Here is an 18,921-nt window from a genome sequence, read left to right as displayed (position 1 = left end):
AGTGCCCCGAGTTGTAAATATTATCAGTTTGCTGGTCATTTCACGGCTTTCCACTGGTAATGTCTGTGATTACAAACGGCAGGAAATGTAGGAAGAATCAATTTACTTTAATTTCAAGGGGTTCTTCCAAGTTTTTAATCATTTCTGGAAACTCTAATTGCGTATTTTAAGAGTTTTACCACAACCAGAGAGTTTGCTTACAAATATGTACTGGAACCGTCAGGATTTTAACAGAGTCATACAAAAGTCGCCAGAGTAATGCGGCCTCAATTGTAAACATAAGCAGTACAGTCCTCACTTACAGGCTTTCTACACAAATTTTGAGCTGTATAAACAAGAATTCCTAATATTTGAAAGCAAATTCAAGTGAAAACGCTCCCTAAAGTGCCCGGAGTTGTAAATATTATCAGTTTGCTGGTCATTTCACGGCTTTCCACTGGTAATGTCTGTGATTACAAACGGCAGGAAATGTAGGAAGAATCAATTTACTTTAATTTCAAGGGGTTCTTCCAACTTTTTAATCATTTCTGGAAACTCTAATTGCGTATTTTAAGAGTTTTACCACAACTAGAGAGTTTGCTTACAAATATGTACTGGAACCGTCAGGATTTTAACAGAGTCATACAAAAGTCGCCAGAGTAATACGGCCTCAATTGTAAACATAAGCAGTACAGTCCTCACTTACAGGCTTTCTACACAAATTTTGAGCTGTATAAACAAGAATTCCTAATATTTGAAAGCAAATTCAAGTGAAAACGCTCCCTAAAGTGCCCGGAGTTGTAAATGTTATCAGTTTGCTGGTCATTTCACGGCTTTCCACTGGTAATGTCTGTGATTACAAACGGCAGGAAATGTAGGAAGAATCAATTTACTTTAATTTCAAGGGGTTCTTCCAACTTTTTAATCATTTCTGGAAACTCTAATTGCGTATTTTAAGAGTTTTACCACAACTAGAGAGTTTTCTTACAAATATGTACTGGAACCGTCAGGATTTTAACAGAGTCATACAAAAGTCGCCAGAGTAATGCGGCCTCAATTGTAAACATAAGCAGTACAGTCCTCACTTACAGGCTTTCTACACAAATTTTGAGCTGTATAAACAAGAATTCCTAATATTTGAAAGCAAATTCAAGTGAAAACGCTCCCTAAAGTGCCCCGAGTTGTAAATATTATCAGTTTGCTGGTCATTTCACGGCTTTCCACTGGTAATGTCTGTGATTACAAACGGCAGGAAATGTAGGAAGAATCAATTTACTTTAATTTCAAGGGGTTCTTCCAAGTTTTTAATCATTTCTGGAAACTCTAATTGCGTATTTTAAGAGTTTTACCACAACCAGAGAGTTTGCTTACAAATATGTACTGGAACCGTCAGGATTTTAACAGAGTCATACAAAAGTCGCCAGAGTAATGCGGCCTCAATTGTAAACATAAGCAGTACAGTCCTCACTTACAGGCTTTCTACACAAATTTTGAGCTGTATAAACAAGAATTCCTAATATTTGAAAGCAAATTCAAGTGAAAACGCTCCCTAAAGTGCCCCGAGTTGTAAATATTATCAGTTTGCTGGTCATTTCACGGCTTTCCACTGGTAATGTCTGTGATTACAAACGGCAGGTAATGTAGGAAGAATCAATTTACTTTAATTTCAAGGGGTTCTTCCAAGTTTTTAATCATTTCTGGAAACTCTAATTGCGTATTTTAAGAGTTTTACCACAACCAGAGAGTTTGCTTACAAATATGTACTGGAACCGTCAGGATTTTAACAGAGTCATACAAAAGTCGCCAGAGTAATGCGGCCTCAATTGTAAACATAAGCAGTACAGTCCTCACTTACAGGCTTTCTACACAAATTTTGAGCTGTATAAACAAGAATTCCTAATATTTGAAAGCAAATTCAAGTGAAAACGCTCGCTAAAGTGCCCGGAGTTGTAAATGTTATCAGTTTGCTGGTCATTTCACGGCTTTCCACTGGTAATGTCTGTGATTACAAACGGCAGGAAATGTAGGAAGAATCAATTTACTTTAATTTCAAGGGGTTCTTCCAAGTTTTTAATCATTTCTGGAAACTCTAATTGCGTATTTTAAGAGTTTTACCACAACTAGAGAGTTTGCTTACAAATATGTACTGGAACCGTCAGGATTTTAACAGAGTCATACAAAAGTCGCCAGAGTAATACTGCCTCAATTGTAAACATAAGCAGTACAGTCCTCACTTACAGGCTTTCTACACAAATTTTGAGCTGTATAAACAAGAATTCCTAATATTTGAAAGCAAATTCAAGTGAAAACGCGCGCTAAAGTGCCCGGAGTTGTAAATGTTATCAGTTTGCTGGTCATTTCACGGCTTTCCACTGGTAATGTCTGTGATTACAAACGGCAGGAAATGTAGGAAGAATCAATTTACTTTAATTTCAAGGGGTTCTTCCAACTTTTTAATCATTTCTGGAAACTCTAATTACGTATTTTAAGAGTTTTACCACAACTAGAGAGTTTTCTTACAAAAATGTACTGGAACCGTCAGGATTTTAACAGAGTCATACAAAAGTCGCCAGAGTAATACGGCCTCAATTGTAAACATAAGCAGTACAGTCCTCACTTACAGGCTTTCTACACAAATTTTGAGCTGTATAAACAAGAATTCCTAATATTTGAAAGCAAATTCAAGTGAAAACGCTCCCTAAAGTGCCCGGAGTTGTAATTATTATCAGTTTGCTGGTCATTTCACGGCTTTCCACTGGTAATGTCTGTGATTACAAACGGCAGGAAATGTAGGAAGAATCAATTTACTTTAATTTCAAGGGGTTCTTCCAACTTTTTAATCATTTCTGGAAACTCTAATTGCGTATTTTAAGAGTTTTACCACAACTAGAGAGTTTTCTTACAAATATGTACTGGAACCGTCAGGATTTTAACAGAGTCATACAAAAGTCGCCAGAGTAATGCGGCCTCAATTGTAAACATAAGCAGTACAGTCCTCACTTACAGGCTTTCTACACAAATTTTGAGCTGTATAAACAAGAATTCCTAATATTTGAAAGCAAATTCAAGTGAAAACGCTCCCTAAAGTGCCCGGAGTTGTAAATATTATCAGTTTGCTGGTCATTTCACGGCTTTCCACTGGTAATGTCTGTGATTACAAACGGCAGGAAATGTAGGAAGAATCAATTTACTTTAATTTCAAGGGGTTCTTCCAACTTTTTAATCATTTCTGGAAACTCTAATTGCGTATTTTAAGAGTTTTACCACAACTAGAGAGTTTTCTTACAAATATGTACTGGAACCGTCAGGATTTTAACAGAGTCATACAAAAGTCGCCAGAGTAATACGGCCTCAATTGTAAACATAAGCAGTACAGTCCTCACTTACAGGCTTTCTACACAAATTTTGAGCTGTATAAACAAGAATTCCTAATATTTGAAAGCAAATTCAAGTGAAAACGCTCCCTAAAGTGCCCGGAGTTGTAAATGTTATCAGTTTGCTGGTCATTTCACGGCTTTCCACTGGTAATGTCTGTGATTACAAACGGCAGGAAATGTAGGAAGAATCAATTTACTTTAATTTCAAGGGGTTCTTCCAACTTTTTAATCATTTCTGGAAACTCTAATTGCGTATTTTAAGCGTTTTACCACAACTAGAGAGTTTTCTTACAAATATGTACTGGAACCGTCAGGATTTTAACAGAGTCATACAAAAGTCGCCAGAGTAATGCGGCCTCAATTGTAAACATAAGCAGTACAGTCCTCACTTACAGGCTTTCTACACAAATTTTGAGCTGTATAAACAAGAATTCCTAATATTTGAAAGCAAATTCAAGTGAAAACGCTCCCTAAAGTGCCCCGAGTTGTAAATATTATCAGTTTGCTGGTCATTTCACGGCTTTCCACTGGTAATGTCTGTGATTACAAACGGCAGGAAATGTAGGAAGAATCAATTTACTTTAATTTCAAGGGGTTCTTCCAAGTTTTTAATCATTTCTGGAAATTTTAATTGCGTATTTTAAGAGTTTTACCACAACCAGAGAGTTTGCTTACAAATATGTACTGGAACCGTCAGGATTTTAACAGAGTCATACAAAAGTCGCCAGAGTAATGCGGCCTCAATTGTAAACATAAGCAGTACAGTCCTCACTTACAGGCTTTCTACACAAATTTTGAGCTGTATAAACAAGAATTCCTAATATTTGAAAGCAAATTCAAGTGAAAACGCTCCCTAAAGTGCCCCGAGTTGTAAATATTATCAGTTTGCTGGTCATTTCACGGCTTTCCACTGGTAATGTCTGTGATTACAAACGGCAGGAAATGTAGGAAGAATCAATTTACTTTAATTTCAAGGGGTTCTTCCAAGTTTGTAATCATTTCTGGAAACTCTAATTGCGTATTTTAAGAGTTTTACCACAACCAGAGAGTTTGCTTACAAATATGTACTGGAACCGTCAGGATTTTAACAGAGTCATACAAAAGTCGCCAGAGTAATACTACCTCAATTGTAAACATAAGCAGTACAGTCCTCACTTACAGGCTTTCTACACAAATTTTGAGCTGTATAAACAAGAATTCCTAATATTTGAAAGCAAATTCAAGTGAAAACGCGCGCTAAAGTGCCCGGAGTTGTAAATGTTATCAGTTTGCTGGTCATTTCACGGCTTTCCACTGGTAATGTCTGTGATTACAAACGGCAGGAAATGTAGGAAGAATCAATTTACTTTAATTTCAAGGGGTTCTTCCAACTTTTTAATCATTTCTGGAAACTCTAATTACGTATTTTAAGAGTTTTACCACAACTAGAGAGTTTTCTTACAAAAATGTACTGGAACCGTCAGGATTTTAACAGAGTCATACAAAAGTCGCCAGAGTAATACGGCCTCAATTGTAAACATAAGCAGTACAGTCCTCACTTACAGGCTTTCTACACAAATTTTGAGCTGTATAAACAAGAATTCCTAATATTTGAAAGCAAATTCAAGTGAAAACGCTCCCTAAAGTGCCCGGAGTTGTAATTATTATCAGTTTGCTGGTCATTTCACGGCTTTCCACTGGTAATGTCTGTGATTACAAACGGCAGGAAATGTAGGAAGAATCAATTTACTTTAATTTCAAGGGGTTCTTCCAACTTTTTAATCATTTCTGGAAACTCTAATTGCGTATTTTAAGAGTTTTACCACAACTAGAGAGTTTTCTTACAAATATGTACTGGAACCGTCAGGATTTTAACAGAGTCATACAAAAGTCGCCAGAGTAATGCGGCCTCAATTGTAAACATAAGCAGTACAGTCCTCACTTACAGGCTTTCTACACAAATTTTGAGCTGTATAAACAAGAATTCCTAATATTTGAAAGCAAATTCAAGTGAAAACGCTCCCTAAAGTTCCCCGAGTTGTAAATATTATCAGTTTGCTGGTCATTTCACGGCTTTCCACTGGTAATGTCTGTGATTACAAACGGCAGGAAATGTAGGAAGAATCAATTTACTTTAAATTCAAGGGGTTCTTCCAAGTTTTTAATCATTTCTGGAAACTCTAATTGCGTATTTTAAGAGTTTTACCACAACTAGAGAGTTTTCTTACAAATATGTACTGGAACCGTCAGGATTTTAACAGAGTCGTACAAAAGTCGCCAGAGTAATGCGGCCTCAATTGTAAACATAAGCAGTACAGTCCTCACTTACAGGCTTTCTACACAAATTTTGAGCTGTATAAACAAGAATTCCTAATATTTGAAAGCAAATTCAAGTGAAAACGCGCGCTAAAGTGCCCGGAGTTGTAAATATTATCAGTTTGCTGGTCATTTCACGGTTTTGCACTGGTAATGTCTGTGATTACAAACGGCAGGAAATGTAGGAAGAATCAATTTACTTTAATTTCAAGGGGTTCTTCCAACTTTTTAATCATTTCTGGAAATTCTAATTACGTATTTTAAGAGTTTTACCACAACTAGGGAGTTTTCTTACAAAAATGTACTGAAACCGTCAGGATTTTAACAGAGTCATACAAAAGTCGCCAGAGTAATACGGCCTCAATTGTAAACATAAGCAGTACAGTCCTCACTTACAGGCTTTCTACACAAATTTTGAGCTGTATAAACAAGAATTCCTAATATTTGAAAGCAAATTCAAGTGAAAACGCTCCCTAAAGTGCCCGGAGTTGTAAATGTTATCAGTTTGCTGGTCATTTCACGGCTTTCCACTGGTAATGTCTGTGATTACAAACGGCAGGAAATGTAGGAAGAATCAATTTACTTTAATTTCAAGGGGTTCTTCCAACTTTTCAATCATTTCTGGAAACTCTAATTGCGTATTTTAAGAGTTTTACCACAACTAGAGAGTTTTCTTACAAATATGTACTGGAACCGTCAGGATTTTAACAGAGTCATACAAAAGTCGCCAGAGTAATGCGGCCTCAATTGTAAACATAAGCAGTACAGTCCTCACTTACAGGCTTTCTACACAAATTTTGAGCTGTATAAACAAGAATTCCTAATATTTGAAGCAAATTCAAGTGAAAACGCTCGCTAAAGTGCCCGGAGTTGTAAATGTTATCAGTTTGCTGGTCATTTCACTGTTTTCCACTGGTAATGTCTGTGATTACAAACGGCAGGAAATGTAGGAAGAATCTATTTACTTTAATTTCAAGGGGTTCTTCCAAGTTTTTAATCATTTCTGGAAACTCTAATTACGTATTTTAAGAGTTTTACCACAACTAGAGAGTTTTCTTACAAAAATGTCCTGGAACCGTCAGGATTTTAACAGAGTCATACAAAAGTCGCCAGAGTAATACGGCCTCAATTGTAAACATAAGCAGTACAGTCCTCACTTACAGGCTTTCTACACAAATTTTGAGCTGTATAAACAAGAATTCCTAATATTTGAAAGCAAATTCAAGTGAAAACGCTCCCTAAAGTGCCCGGAGTTGTAAATGTTATCAGTTTGCTGGTCATTTCACGGCTTTCCACTGGTAATGTCTGTGATTACAAACGGCAGGAAATGTAGGAAGAATCAATTTACTTTAATTTCAAGGTGTTCTTCCAACTTTTCAATCATTTCTGGAAACTCTAATTGCGTATTTTAAGAGTTTTACCACAACTAGAGAGTTTTCTTACAAATATGTACTGGAACCGTCAGGATTTTAACATAGTCATACAAAAGTCGCCAGAGTAATGCGGCCTCAATTGTAAACATAAGCAGTACAGTCCTCACTTACAGGCTTTCTACACAAATTTTGAGCTGTATAAACAAGAATTCCTAATATTTGAAAGCAAATTCAAGTGAAAACGCTCCCTAAAGTGCCCGGAGTTGTAAATGTTATCAGTTTGCTGGTCATTTCACGGCTTTCCACTGGTAATGTCTGTGATTACAAACGGCAGGAAATGTAGGAAGAATCAATTTACTTTAATTTCAAGGGGTTCTTCCAACTTTTTAATCATTTCTGGAAACTCTAATTACGTATTTTAAGAGTTTTACCACAACTAGAGAGTTTTCTTACAAAAATGTACTGGAACCGTCAGGATTTTAACAGAGTCATACAAAAGTCGCCAGAGTAATGCGGCCTCAATTGTAAACATAAGCAGTACAGTCCTCACTTACAGGCTTTCTACACAAATTTTGAGCTGTATAAACCAGAATTCCTAATATTTGAAAGCAAATTCAAGTGAAAACGCTCGCTAAAGTGCCCGGAGTTGTAAATGTTATCAGTTTGCTGGTCATTTCACGGCTTTCCACTGGTAATGTCTGTGATTACAAACGGCAGGAAATGTAGGAAGAATCAATTTACTTTAATTTCAAGGGGTTCTTCCAAGTTTTTAATCATTTCTGGAAACTCTAATTGCGTATTTTAAGAGTTTTACCACAACTAGAGAGTTTTCTTACAAATATGTACTGGAACCGTCAGGATTTTAACAGAGTCATACAAAAGTCGCCAGAGTAATACGGCCTCAATTGTAAACATAAGCAGTACAGTCCTCACTTACAGGCTTTCTACACAAATTTTGAGCTGTATAAACAAGAATTCCTAATATTTGAAAGCAAATTCAAGTGAAAACGCTCCCTAAAGTGCTCGGAGTTGTAAATGTTATCAGTTTGCTGGTCATTTCACGGCTTTCCACTGGTAATGTCTGTGATTACAAACGGCAGGAAATGTAGGAAGAATCAATTTACTTTAATTTCAAGGGGTTCTTCCAACTTTTTAATCATTTCTGGAAACTCTAATTGCGTATTTTAAGAGTTTTACCACAACTAGAGAGTTTGCTTACAAATATGTACTGGAACCGTCAGGATTTTAACAGAGTCATACAAAAGTCGCCAGAGTAATGCGGCCTCAATTGTAAACATAAGCAGTACAGTCCTCACTTACAGGCTTTCTACACAAATTTTGAGCTGTATAAACAAGAATTCCTAATATTTGAAAGCAAATTCAAGTGAAAACGCTCCCTAAAGTGCCCGGAGTTGTAAATATTATCAGTTTGCTGGTCATTTCACGGCTTTCCACTGGTAATGTCTGTGATTACAAACGGCAGGAAATGTAGGAAGAATCAATTTACTTTAATTTCAAGGGGTTCTTCCAACTTTTTAATCATTTCTGGAAACTCTAATTGCGTATTTTAAGAGTTTTACCACAACTAGGGAGTTTTCTTACAAATATGTACTGGAACCGTCAGGATTTTAACAGAGTCATACAAAAGTCGCCAGAGTAATGCGGCCTCAATTGTAAACATAAGCAGTACAGTCCTCACTTACAGGCTTTCTACACAAATTTTGAGCTGTATAAACAAGAATTCCTAATATTTGAAAGCAAATTCAAGTGAAAACGCTCCCTAAAGTGCCCGGAGTTGTAAATGTTATCAGTTTGCTGGTCATTTCACGGCTTTCCACTGGTAATGTCTGTGATTACAAACGGCAGGAAATGTAGGAAGAATCAATTTACTTTAATTTCAAGGGGTTCTTCCAAGTTTTTAATCATTTCTGGAAACTCTAATTGCGTATTTTAAGAGTTTTACCACAACTAGAGAGTTTGCTTACAAATATGTACTGGAACCGTCAGGATTTTAACAGAGTCATACAAAAGTCGCCAGAGTAATGCGGCCTCAATTGTAAACATAAGCAGTACAGTCCTCACTTACAGGCTTTCTACACAAATTTTGAGCTGTATAAACAAGAATTCCTAATATTTGAAAGCAAATTCAAGTGAAAACGCTCCCTAAAGTGCCCGGAGTTGTAAATATTATCAGTTTGCTGGTCATTTCACGGCTTTCCACTGGTAATGTCTGTGATTACAAACGGCAGGAAATGTAGGAAGAATCAATTTACTTTAATTTCAAGGGGTTCTTCCAACTTTTCAATCATTTCTGGAAACTCTAATTGCGTATTTTAAGAGTTTTACCACAACTAGAGAGTTTTCTTACAAATATGTACTGGAACCGTCAGGATTTTAACATAGTCATACAAAAGTCGCCAGAGTAATGCGGCCTCAATTGTAAACATAAGCAGTACAGTCCTCACTTACAGGCTTTCTACACAAATTTTGAGCTGTATAAACAAGAATTCCTAATATTTGAAAGCAAATTCAAGTGAAAACGCTCCCTAAAGTGCCCGGAGTTGTAAATGTTATCAGTTTGCTGGTCATTTCTCGGCTTTCCACTGGTAATGTCTGTGATTACAAACGGCAGGAAATGTAGGAAGAATCAATTTACTTTAATTTCAAGGGGTTCTTCCAACTTTTTAATCATTTCTGGAAACTCTAATTACGTATTTTAAGAGTTTTACCACAACTAGAGAGTTTTCTTACAAAAATGTACTGGAACCGTCAGGATTTTAACAGAGTCATACAAAAGTCGCCAGAGTAATGCGGCCTCAATTGTAAACATAAGCAGTACAGTCCTCACTTACAGGCTTTCTACACAAATTTTGAGCTGTATAAACCAGAATTCCTAATATTTGAAAGCAAATTCAAGTGAAAACGCTCGCTAAAGTGCCCGGAGTTGTAAATGTTATCAGTTTGCTGGTCATTTCACGGCTTTCCACTGGTAATGTCTGTGATTACAAACGGCAGGAAATGTAGGAAGAATCAATTTACTTTAATTTCAAGGGGTTCTTCCAAGTTTTTAATCATTTCTGGAAACTCTAATTGCGTATTTTAAGAGTTTTACCACAACTAGAGAGTTTTCTTACAAATATGTACTGGAACCGTCAGGATTTTAACAGAGTCATACAAAAGTCGCCAGAGTAATACGGCCTCAATTGTAAACATAAGCAGTACAGTCCTCACTTACAGGCTTTCTACACAAATTTTGAGCTGTATAAACAAGAATTCCTAATATTTGAAAGCAAATTCAAGTGAAAACGCTCCCTAAAGTGCCCGGAGTTGTAAATGTTATCAGTTTGCTGGTCATTTCACGGCTTTCCACTGGTAATGTCTGTGATTACAAACGGCAGGAAATGTAGGAAGAATCAACTTACTTTAATTTCAAGGGGTTCTTCCAACTTTTTAATCATTTCTGGAAACTCTAATTGCGTATTTTAAGAGTTTTACCACAACTAGAGAGTTTGCTTACAAATATGTACTGGAACCGTCAGGATTTTAACAGAGTCATACAAAAGTCGCCAGAGTAATGCGGCCTCAATTGTAAACATAAGCAGTACAGTCCTCACTTACAGGCTTTCTACACAAATTTTGAGCTGTATAAACCAGAATTCCTAATATTTGAAAGCAAATTCAAGTGAAAACGCTCCCTAAAGTGCCCGGAGTTGTAAATATTATCAGTTTGCTGGTCATTTCACGGCTTTCCACTGGTAATGTCTGTGATTACAAACGGCAGGAAATGTAGGAAGAATCAATTTACTTTAATTTCAAGGGGTTCTTCCAACTTTTTAATCATTTCTGGAAACTCTAATTGCGTATTTTAAGAGTTTTACCACAACTAGAGAGTTTTCTTACAAATATGTACTGGAACCGTCAGGATTTTAACAGAGTCATACAAAAGTCGCCAGAGTAATGCGGCCTCAATTGTAAACATAAGCAGTACAGTCCTCACTTACAGGCTTTCTACACAAATTTTGAGCTGTATAAACAAGAATTCCTAATATTTGAAAGCAAATTCAAGTGAAAACGCTCCCTAAAGTGCCCGGAGTTGTAAATGTTATCAGTTTGCTGGTCATTTCACGGCTTTCCACTGGTAATGTCTGTGATTACAAACGGCAGGAAATGTAGGAAGAATCAATTTACTTTAATTTCAAGGGGTTCTTCCAAGTTTTTAATCATTTCTGGAAACTCTAATTGCGTATTTTAAGAGTTTTACCACAACTAGAGAGTTTGCTTACAAATATGTACTGGAACCGTCAGGATTTTAACAGAGTCATACAAAAGTCGCCAGAGTAATGCGGCCTCAATTGTAAACATAAGCAGTACAGTCCTCACTTACAGGCTTTCTACACAAATTTTGAGCTGTATAAACAAGAATTCCTAATATTTGAAAGCAAATTCAAGTGAAAACGCTCCCTAAAGTGCCCGGAGTTGTAAATATTATCAGTTTGCTGGTCATTTCACGGCTTTCCACTGGTAATGTCTGTGATTACAAACGGCAGGAAATGTAGGAAGAATCAATTTACTTTAATTTCAAGGGGTTCTTCCAACTTTTTAATCATTTCTGGAAACTCTAATTGCGTATTTTAAGAGTTTTACCACAACTAGAGAGTTTTCTTACAAATATGTACTGGAACCGTCAGGATTTTAACAGAGTCATACAAAAGTCGCCAGAGTAATGCGGCCTCAATTGTAAACATAAGCAGTACAGTCCTCACTTACAGGCTTTCTACACAAATTTTGAGCTGTATAAACAAGAATTCCTAATATTTGAAAGCAAATTCAAGTGAAAACGCTCCCTAAAGTGCCCGGAGTTGTAAATATTATCAGTTTGCTGGTCATTTCACGGCTTTCCACTGGTAATGTCTGTGATTACAAACGGCAGGAAATGTAGGAAGAATCAATTTACTTTAATTTCAAGGGGTTCTTCCAACTTTTTAATCATTTCTGGAAACTCTAATTGCGTATTTTAAGAGTTTTACCACAACTAGAAAGTTTTCTTACAAAAATGTACTGGAACCGTCAGGATTTTAACAGAGTCATACAAAAGTCGCCAGAGTAATACGGCCTCAATTGTAAACATAAGCAGTACAGTCCTCACTTACAGGCTTTCTACACAAATTTTGAGCTGTATAAACAAGAATTCCTAATATTTGAAAGCAAATTCAAGTGAAAACGCTCGCTAAAGTGCCCGGAGTTGTAAATGTTATCAGTTTGCTGGTCATTTCACGGCTTTCCACTGGTAATGTCTGTGATTACAAACGGCAGGAAATGTAGGAAGAATCAATTTACTTTAATTTCAAGGGGTTCTTCCAACTTTTTAATCATTTCTGGAAACTCTAATTGCGTATTTTAAGAGTTTTACCACAACTAGAGAGTTTTCTTACAAATATGTACTGGAACCGTCAGGATTTTAACAGAGTCATACAAAAGTCGCCAGAGTAATGCGGCCTCAATTGTAAACATAAGCAGTACAGTCCTCACTTACAGGCTTTCTACACAAATTTTGAGCTGTATAAACAAGAATTCCTAATATTTGAAGCAAATTCAAGTGAAAACGCTCGCTAAAGTGCCCGGAGTTGTAAATGTTATCAGTTTGCTGGTCATTTCACGGTTTTCCACTGGTAATGTCTGTGATTACAAACGGCAGGAAATGTAGGAAGAATCTATTTACTTTAATTTCAAGGGGTTCTTCCAAGTTTTTAATCATTTCTGGAAACTCTAATTACGTATTTTAAGAGTTTTACCACAACTAGAGGGTTTTCTTACAAAAATGTACTGGAACCGTCAGGATTTTAACAGAGTCATACAAAAGTCGCCAGAGTAATACGGCCTCAATTGTAAACATAAGCAGTACAGTCCTCACTTACAGGCTTTCTACACAAATTTTGAGCTGTATAAACAAGAATTCCTAATATTTGAAAGCAAATTCAAGTGAAAACGCTCCCTAAAGTGCCCGGAGTTGTAAATGTTATCAGTTTGCTGGTCATTTCACGGCTTTCCACTGGTAATGTCTGTGATTACAAACGGCAGGAAATGTAGGAAGAATCAATTTACTTTAATTTCAAGGTGTTCTTCCAACTTTTCAATCATTTCTGGAAACTCTAATTGCGTATTTTAAGAGTTTTACCACAACTAGAGAGTTTTCTTACAAATATGTACTGGAACCGTCAGGATTTTAACAGAGTCATACAAAAGTCGCCAGAGTAATGCGGCCTCAATTGTAAACATAAGCAGTACAGTCCTCACTTACAGGCTTTCTACACAAATTTTGAGCTGTATAAACCAGAATTCCTAATATTTGAAAGCAAATTCAAGTGAAAACGCTCCCTAAAGTGCCCGGAGTTGTAAATGTTATCAGTTTGCTGGTCATTTCACGGCTTTCCACTGGTAATGTCTGTGATTACAAACGGCAGGAAATGTAGGAAGAATCAATTTACTTTAATTTCAAGGGGTTCTTCCAACTTTTTAATCATTTCTGGAAACTCTAATTGCGTATTTTAAGAGTTTTACCACAACTAGAGAGTTTGCTTACAAATATGTACTGGAACCGTCAGGATTTTAACAGAGTCATACAAAAGTCGCCAGAGTAATACGGCCTCAATTGTAAACATAAGCAGTACAGTCCTCACTTACAGGCTTTCTACACAAATTTTGAGCTGTATAAACAAGAATTCCTAATATTTGAAAGCAAATTCAAGTGAAAACGCTCCCTAAAGTGCCCGGAGTTGTAAATGTTATCAGTTTGCTGGTCATTTCACGGCTTTCCACTGGTAATGTCTGTGATTACAAACGGCAGGAAATGTAGGAAGAATCAATTTACTTTAATTTCAAGGGGTTCTTCCAACTTTTTAATCATTTCTGGAAACTCTAATTGCGTATTTTAAGAGTTTTACCACAACTAGAGAGTTTGCTTACAAATATGTACTGGAACCGTCAGGATTTTAACAGAGTCATACAAAAGTCGCCAGAGTAATGCGGCCTCAATTGTAAACATAAGCAGTACAGTCCTCACTTACAGGCTTTCTACACAAATTTTGAGCTGTATAAACAAGAATTCCTAATATTTGAAAGCAAATTCAAGTGAAAACGCTCCCTAAAGTGCCCGGAGTTGTAAATATTATCAGTTTGCTGGTCATTTCACGGCTTTCCACTGGTAATGTCTGTGATTACAAACGGCAGGAAATGTAGGAAGAATCAATTTACTTTAATTTCAAGGGGTTCTTCCAACTTTTTAATCATTTCTGGAAACTCTAATTGCGTATTTTAAGAGTTTTACCACAACTAGGGAGTTTTCTTACAAATATGTACTGGAACCGTCAGGATTTTAACAGAGTCATACAAAAGTCGCCAGAGTAATGCGGCCTCAATTGTAAACATAAGCAGTACAGTCCTCACTTACAGGCTTTCTACACAAATTTTGAGCTGTATAAACAAGAATTCCTAATATTTGAAAGCAAATTCAAGTGAAAACGCTCCCTAAAGTGCCCGGAGTTGTAAATGTTATCAGTTTGCTGGTCATTTCACGGCTTTCCACTGGTAATGTCTGTGATTACAAACAGCAGGAAATGTAGGAAGAATCAATTTACTTTAATTTCAAGGGGTTCTTCCAAGTTTTTAATCATTTCTGGAAACTCTAATTGCGTATTTTAAGAGTTTTACCACAACTAGAGAGTTTGCTTACAAATATGTACTGGAACCGTCAGGATTTTAACAGAGTCATACAAAAGTCGCCAGAGTAATGCGGCCTCAATTGTAAACATAAGCAGTACAGTCCTCACTTACAGGCTTTCTACACAAATTTTGAGCTGTATAAACAAGAATTCCTAATATTTGAAAGCAAATTCAAGTGAAAACGCTCCCTAAAGTGCCCGGAGTTGTAAATATTATCAGTTTGCTGGTCATTTCACGGCTTTCCACTGGTAATGTCTGTGATTACAAACGGCAGGAAATGTAGGAAGAATCAATTTACTTTAATTTCAAGGGGTTCTTCCAACTTTTCAATCATTTCTGGAAACTCTAATTGCGTATTTTAAGAGTTTTACCACAACTAGAGAGTTTTCTTACAAATATGTACTGGAACCGTCAGGATTTTAACATAGTCATACAAAAGTCGCCAGAGTAATGCGGCCTCAATTGTAAACATAAGCAGTACAGTCCTCACTTACAGGCTTTCTACACAAATTTTGAGCTGTATAAACCAGAATTCCTAATATTTGAAAGCAAATTCAAGTGAAAACGCTCGCTAAAGTGCCCGGAGTTGTAAATGTTATCAGTTTGCTGGTCATTTCACGGCTTTCCACTGGTAATGTCTGTGATTACAAACGGCAGGAAATGTAGGAAGAATCAATTTACTTTAATTTCAAGGGGTTCTTCCAAGTTTTTAATCATTTCTGGAAACTCTAATTGCGTATTTTAAGAGTTTTACCACAACTAGAGAGTTTTCTTACAAATATGTACTGGAACCGTCAGGATTTTAACAGAGTCATACAAAAGTCGCCAGAGTAATACGGCCTCAATTGTAAACATAAGCAGTACAGTCCTCACTTACAGGCTTTCTACACAAATTTTGAGCTGTATAAACAAGAATTCCTAATATTTGAAAGCAAATTCAAGTGAAAACGCTCCCTAAAGTGCCCGGAGTTGTAAATGTTATCAGTTTGCTGGTCATTTCACGGCTTTCCACTGGTAATGTCTGTGATTACAAACGGCAGGAAATGTAGGAAGAATCAATTTACTTTAATTTCAAGGGGTTCTTCCAACTTTTTAATCATTTCTGGAAACTCTAATTGCGTATTTTAAGAGTTTTACCACAACTAGAGAGTTTGCTTACAAATATGTACTGGAACCGTCAGGATTTTAACAGAGTCATACAAAAGTCGCCAGAGTAATGCGGCCTCAATTGTAAACATAAGCAGTACAGTCCTCACTTACAGGCTTTCTACACAAATTTTGAGCTGTATAAACCAGAATTCCTAATATTTGAAAGCAAATTCAAGTGAAAACGCTCCCTAAAGTGCCCGGAGTTGTAAATATTATCAGTTTGCTGGTCATTTCACGGCTTTCCACTGGTAATGTCTGTGATTACAAACGGCAGGAAATGTAGGAAGAATCAATTTACTTTAATTTCAAGGGGTTCTTCCAACTTTTTAATCATTTCTGGAAACTCTAATTGCGTATTTTAAGAGTTTTACCACAACTAGAGAGTTTTCTTACAAATATGTACTGGAACCGTCAGGATTTTAACAGAGTCATACAAAAGTCGCCAGAGTAATGCGGCCTCAATTGTAAACATAAGCAGTACAGTCCTCACTTACAGGCTTTCTACACAAATTTTGAGCTGTATAAACAAGAATTCCTAATATTTGAAAGCAAATTCAAGTGAAAACGCTCCCTAAAGTGCCCGGAGTTGTAAATGTTATCAGTTTGCTGGTCATTTCACGGCTTTCCACTGGTAATGTCTGTGATTACAAACGGCAGGAAATGTAGGAAGAATCAATTTACTTTAATTTCAAGGGGTTCTTCCAAGTTTTTAATCATTTCTGGAAACTCTAATTGCGTATTTTAAGAGTTTTACCACAACTAGAGAGTTTGCTTACAAATATGTACTGGAACCGTCAGGATTTTAACAGAGTCATACAAAAGTCGCCAGAGTAATGCGGCCTCAATTGTAAACATAAGCAGTACAGTCCTCACTTACAGGCTTTCTACACAAATTTTGAGCTGTATAAACAAGAATTCCTAATATTTGAAAGCAAATTCAAGTGAAAACGCTCCCTAAAGTGCCCGGAGTTGTAAATATTATCAGTTTGCTGGTCATTTCACGGCTTTCCACTGGTAATGTCTGTGATTACAAACGGCAGGAAATGTAGGAAGAATCAATTTACTTTAATTTCAAGGGGTTCTTCCAACTTTTTAATCATTTCTGGAAACTCTAATTGCGTATTTTAAGAGTTTTACCACAACTAGAGAGTTTTCTTACAAATATGTACTGGAACCGTCAGGATTTTAACAGAGTCATACAAAAGTCGCCAGAGTAATGCGGCCTCAATTGTAAACATAAGCAGTACAGTCCTCACTTACAGGCTTTCTACACAAATTTTGAGCTGTATAAACAAGAATTCCTAATATTTGAAAGCAAATTCAAGTGAAAACGCTCCCTAAAGTGCCCGGAGTTGTAAATATTATCAGTTTGCTGGTCATTTCACGGCTTTCCACTGGTAATGTCTGTGATTACAAACGGCAGGAAATGTAGGAAGAATCAATTTACTTTAATTTCAAGGGGTTCTTCCAACTTTTTAATCATTTCTGGAAACTCTAATTGCGTATTTTAAGAGTTTTACCACAACTAGAAAGTTTTCTTACAAAAATGTACTGGAACCGTCAGGATTTTAACAGAGTCATACAAAAGTCGCCAGAGTAATACGGCCTCAATTGTAAACATAAGCAGTACAGTCCTCACTTACAGGCTTTCTACACAAATTTTGAGCTGTATAAACAAGAATTCCTAATATTTGAAAGCAAATTCAAGTGAAAACGCTCGCTAAAGTGCCCGGAGTTGTAAATGTTATCAGTTTGCTGGTCATTTCACGGCTTTCCACTGGTAATGTCTGTGATTACAAACGGCAGGAAATGTAGGAAGAATCAATTTACTTTAATTTCAAGGGGTTCTTCCAACTTTTTAATCATTTCTGGAAACTCTAATTGCGTATTTTAAGAGTTTTACCACAACTAGAGAGTTTTCTTACAAATATGTACTGGAACCGTCAGGATTTTAACAGAGTCATACAAAAGTCGCCAGAGTAATGCGGCCTCAATTGTAAACATAAGCAGTACAGTCCTCACTTACAGGCTTTCTACACAAATTTTGAGCTGTATAAACAAGAATTCCTAATATTTGAAGCAAATTCAAGTGAAAACGCTCGCTAAAGTGCCCGGAGTTGTAAATGTTATCAGTTTGCTGGTCATTTCACGGTTTTCCACTGGTAATGTCTGTGATTACAAATGGCAGGAAATGTAGGAAGAATCTATTTACTTTAATTTCAAGGGGTTCTTCCAAGTTTTTAATCATTTCTGGAAACTCTAATTACGTATTTTAAGAGTTTTACCACAACTAGAGAGTTTTCTTACAAAAATGTACTGGAACCGTCAGGATTTTAACAGAGTCATACAAAAGTCGCCAGAGTAATACGGCCTCAATTGTAAACATAAGCAGTACAGTCCTCACTTACAGGCTTTCTACACAAATTTTGAGCTGTATAAACAAGAATTCCTAATATTTGAAAGCAAATTCAAGTGAAAACGCTCCCTAAAGTGCCCGGAGTTGTAAATGTTATCAGTTTGCTGGTCATTTCACGGCTTTCCTCTGGTAATGTCTGTGATTACAAACGGCAGGAAATGTAGGAAGAATCAATTTACTTTAATTTCAAGGTGTTCTTCCAACTTTTCAATCATTTCTGGAAACTCTAATTGCGTATTTTAAGAGTTTTACCACAACTAGAGAGTTTTCTTACAAATATGTACTGGAACCGTCAGGATTTTAACATAGTCATACAAAAGTCGCCAGAGTAATGCGGCCTCAATTGTAAACATAAGCAGTACAGTCCTCACTTACAGGCTTTCTACACAAATTTTGAGCTGTATAAACAAGAATTCCTAATATTTGAAAGCAAATTCAAGTGAAAACGCTCCCTAAAGTGCCCGGAGTTGTAAATGTTATCAGTTTGCTGGTCATTTCACGGCTTTCCACTGGTAATGTCTGTGATTACAAACGGCAGGAAATGTAGGAAGAATCAATTTACTTTAATTTCAAGGGGTTCTTCCAACTTTTTAATCATTTCTGGAAACTCTAA

Source organism: Myotis nattereri (assembly GCF_964212035.1).
Source record: "Myotis nattereri genome assembly, chromosome: 14".
Taxonomy (NCBI): Eukaryota; Metazoa; Chordata; class Mammalia; order Chiroptera; family Vespertilionidae; genus Myotis; species Myotis nattereri.
Note: the sequence above shows the minus strand (reverse complement) of the source record.